Genomic DNA, 5249 nt, shown 5'->3' on the forward strand with positions numbered 1-5249 from the left:
TCGCAGGGAGGTGGGTGAGGGGCCTCCTCTCAAAAGGTCATACAGGGGTTTAAGTTAGTAGTTTAATATACTTAATGTTTAATCAACAATGTGAATTTATTTACCAAAATTAATCCCTATCTTAAACAGTAAGAATTGTTAGGCAACAAGGATCTTTCTGTAAAGAAATAAACTCACATTCCAATAGGTGTTTGTCATGTCAAAATATGGACAAAATTTTAGCTCACATTAGTATGGTTAAATTAGGAAAATAAACTGAAATATCTTTAAGTTAATTATAGTCAGTTTAGTATATGAAATTTTTTCTCTCTTTTTTGTTTAGATAACAATATAAAAATCTTTTTACTTAGGGAAATGAATAGAAAGACCTTATTTTACCCAAAGATGATTTCTTTCTTCTTCTTAGGATCCATGTGTGCTTTGTCTTTGTTGGAACATCTTGTTCTTTAAAAAAAAAATACACTTTGGAACAATTTCTGAAAACCTTAGGATCCATAAACAAATTATTATACTTTGATAAGAAATATCAATGAAAATATAGTTAAAACCCTTAGATATTTTGTAGAAATAATTATAATAATTTATCATCTTATGAGTTTAAACAGTAACTTTGAGAAGGAGAAACTACGTGATTGCATTTTCACTTAAAAGCAAATTTACAGTAAACACATTTATCTCAAATATCTGTAACTGAAAAGGCAGAGTATCTGATAAATGTAAATATAAAACATAAATTATGGGTTTTCTGTTGAAGAAAAACAATTAGGCAAATATATATTAATTAATCAATTAGGCATGTGCTAATTAATTTATAGATTAACAAATATAGGTTATTTAAATATCTAAAAAATATATATTAAGAATAAGAACTTAACTTATAATTGTATTAACTTTATGTAACCACGTGGTCTTAAAATATTTGGATCCATGTTAATTTATTTTTAACTAGGAGTGCACTCTTCTATGTGACGTCACTTGATGTACTGAAATAAGATCCTTGAGTATACATTTTTATTTTTATAGTTAGCAATTAGAATAAGGATTTTTTGGTCATCACAGGAACCTTGCCGGCTTGTTCCTGTGGCAAGCAAATGCATCCTCATAACTTCCAAAATTAAAAGTAAAATATAAAGAAGCATATTTGATATCTCTCATCAATAGAACATTATTTAGTAACACAACTACAGAGAAAAGTCAGGTTATTTAACTTGGAACTAGCTTAAATTTAGGACTGTAACATAGAAAGCTGTGGAATTAAATTTTGTCTGAAAAAGATATCTTTTGTTAGCATTGATAGGCAGGCATGTTTCAAAAATATAGGCTCTGAGTAGCTCCGGTAGAAATCTGAAACACAGCAAAACAGGTCAGTGGCTGGAAGGCGGGACTAGAAGTCCTGTCTGAGTGACTGTGGAAGAACCAATCGGCAGCCCCCAAAAGTGTGGGAGGTGGGACCAGGAAGCCGCTCTTCTGGCTAGGCACCCCATGGTTACCATGGTGATGCAAGCAACATGGAGTCCGCTGCTCATTTTGGAGGCAAAAGTTCCCCAAGGTTTCCTAGCCGATTGCATTTTGTTTGATTTTGTCTGCATTTTTCCCCGCCTGGCCAAGATCTTACTGCGGTAGCAGCTTGTTCTGTCTCTGGACCGCCCCGTACACTCTGGCTTCCGGGGCCCGGGGTGGGCCCCTGTTCCCGTTTCCCGGCTGCAGTGGGCGTCCCTGAGCATCAAACTTGGAATTACGCTCGCTGCTGTAGCTATCTGAGCATAGACCCCAGGACCATAATTAATTTGCTGATTTATGATAGCATATTGTCCTGAGCCTGTTAAAATTTCAAGGTTACACTGTGGGAAGCCGGCGTCCTGATTGACTCAGGCTAGCTCACGACACCTCTCTTGATTTTCACTTGTCCACAACAACAACAACAACAACAACAAAAAAAAATCCCTCCGGACAATACAGCCCTGCAAAGTTGTTGCCAGTCACTAGGTGTCAGCTGATTGGCAGAGAAAAACTCGAAGAGAGTCAATGTAAAGGGGGCGTGGGGTCTGTAATTAGTAATTGCCTCCTTTAGTTGTTTAATGTCCTTAAAGGCTAAAGAAACATACACTCTGGCCGGCTGTCCATCGGCATCCAGGTTTTCAATTACTGGAAAAGTTTGGGATATCTTAGGCTGCCACTGAACACCCCCCCTGCCTTCTGGGGTTGTCCTCGTTCCAATCGGGGTTATAAGGAGGGAGCGCAACAGGGATCGGGGCCGTAGATGCTTTAAATCTTGACTTCTTCATTCGACCCTCCAGTTCCTCTATCTCCCTTTCCAGTTCCTCCTCCTGCCAGCTGTTACCATGGAGCCCAGTTAGTAACTCCCTTATCTTAGAAATGTACTCAGCACTGTGAAGCCCAGCTCAAGGCCAGAGGCCTTGTTACATATTTGTGTGAAAAACTAGTAAGGGAGTGTCTAGCGCCTGGAGTGCTGATCTTTTCAGACAGTAGCCAAATAAAACAGGACACAGCAACAAAAGAAACACAGAAAACAAAAGTGAAAGTACACAGTGCAGCTGCAATAAAATATGAGGCTCTCTCTTTCTTAGTAGAGGAGCTGATTCCGCTTTGGTCGCGGGTCCCACTAACCGGGACTATCAGGTCCCGCCCACCGGGACTATCGGGTCCCACTCACCGGGACTGTGGGGTCCCACTTACCGGGACTGTTCAGTGCACCACCTCTGACGACTTGCAAGTTTTGATTTTCCCGGGTCTCGGCACCACTTGTCGCGACCCCCTTGCCCGCAAGGAAGACGCAACACCGGGAATCTTCTTACAGCTGTTTATTCAGGCTCTGCAGAGTTCTTCCTCCCCCGGAAGCCCCTCCCAGCCTTAATAAAGTATCCGAACACCCAATGTGAAGCTGCCACGTGGAGCTTTCTCATAGGGTGTCAAAGAACCAAGTGCCAACTCTCCCAAAGAAGGAGTTGTTTGTCACAGACCACAACGAGGCCGGCGCCATCTTGTAATGGCGACCGGTCTGAAGAAACGGCTCACCACAAATACTCTTTTTTCTCAGCAGCACATGAATTTATGTCTAAAATAGACCATATTTTATGCCACAAATTTACTCCTAGCAAATACAAGAAAATAGAGTTACTATACAATTATTTCTGTATGATCATCTCAATAGTTGCAGAAAAGCATTTGACAAAATACAGCACCCCTTCATGTTCAAAACACTAGAAAAACTAGAGATAACAGGAATATATCTCAATGCTATAAAAGCTATCTATGATAAGGCCAAGGCCATCATCATTCTAAATGGAAAAAAAAATTGCAATTGTTCCCTCTAAAAACTGGAACAAGACAAATAGAACAATGTGTTGCAAAAGACATCAAAGAGGAGATTAAAAATTCTTAAAGGTAAATGAGGACACTGAGACTCTAGCCAGAGCATTAGACAGATTAAAAAATAAAAAACTTAAATGGACACAGATCAGAAAAGAAGAATTCAAACTATCACTATTTTCTAACAATATAATTCTATACCTAGAAGATCCAAAAAGTTCCACCAGAAAACCTCTAGAACTGTTAATTGAATGCAGCAAAGTATCAGGATATAATATCAACACCCATAAATCAAAGGGATTTCTGTACATCAATAACAAACCCTCTTAAAAGGGAACTCAAAAAAACCACCCTATTTCCAATAGCCTCAACAAACAAACAAACAAACAAACCTTGGGAATCAACTTAATGAGAGAGGTTAAAGACCTCTAAAATGAACACTACAGAATGGTAAATAAAGAAATTAAAGAAGTTCATATAATATGAAAAGATCTCCCTTGTTCTTGGAAAAGCAGAATTACTATTGTCAAAATGACCATACTACCAAGACCACTATACAGATTTAATGAATTTCCAATTGAAATCCCAAAGACATTCCTCATAGAAATAGAAAAAAGTGGTCATAAAATTCATCTGGAAAAACAAGAGACCCAGAATAACTAAAGCAATTCATAGCAAGAAGAGTGAAGCCAGTGACATCATTGTTCCAGACCTAAATTATACTACAGAGAAATAGTAACAAAAATGGCACAGTATTGGCACCAAAATAGGTTTGTAGACCCATGATGCAGAATAGATGACACAGAGACAAACACACATAAATGCAGTTATCTCATATTAGACAAAGCGACCAAAAACATATATTGGAGAAAGAACAGCCTCTTCAACAAATAGTGCTGGAAAAACTGGAAATCCACATGCAACAAAATGAAATTAAGCCCCTATCTCTCACCATGCACAAAACTCAACTCAATGTGTTTCAAGGACCACGACCCTGTGCCTAATAGAAAAAAAAAAGTAGGGCCAAATCTTCATCATTTCTAATTAGTCCCTGACTTCCTTAATAAGAGTCCAATAGTGCAAGAAATAAAATCAAGAATCAATAAATGGGATGGATTTAAACTAAAAAGCTTCTTCTCAGCAAAAGAAACAATCAATGAGGTAAATAGAAAGCCTAGAGAATGGGAGCAAATTTTTATCACATACACATCAGACAAAGCACTAATCTCTAGGATATATAAAGAACCCCAAAATCTTAACACTCAAAAAGCAAATAACCAAATCAATAAATGGGCTAAGAAATTGAAGAAAGACTTCTTAGAAGATGATATACAATCAATCAACAAATATATAAAAAAATGTTCAACATCTCTAGCAATTTGAGAAATGCTAATGAAAATTAAGATTTCATCTCACTCCAGTCAGAATGGCAGTTATTAAAAATACAAGCAACAATGATTGTTGGCAAGGATGTGGGGAATAAGGCACACTCATACATTGCTTGTCAGACTGCAAATTGTTACCACCAATCTGGAAAGCAGTTTGAAGATTCCTTGGAAAACTTGGAAAGGAACTCCCATTTGACCCAGCTATCCCAATCCTCAGTTTATACCCAAAGGACTTAAAAACACCATACTATAATGATGTAGCCACATCAATGTTTATAGCAGCACAATTCACAATAGCTAAATTGTGGAGCCAACCTAGATGTCCTTCAGTATATGAATGGATAAAGAAAATGTGGTGTATATACACAATGGATTATTACTCAGCATTAAAAGAAAATAAAATTATGGTATTTTCAGGTAAATGGATGGAGTTGGAGAATATTATGCAAAGTGAAGTAAGCCAATCACCCAAAAAACAAATGCTGAATGTTTTCTCTGATATGAGGATGCTGATTCATAATGGGGAAGGGG

This window comes from Spermophilus citellus (genome assembly GCF_964194105.1).
Source record: "Spermophilus citellus genome assembly, chromosome: 2".
NCBI classification, from domain to species: domain Eukaryota; kingdom Metazoa; phylum Chordata; class Mammalia; order Rodentia; family Sciuridae; genus Spermophilus; species Spermophilus citellus.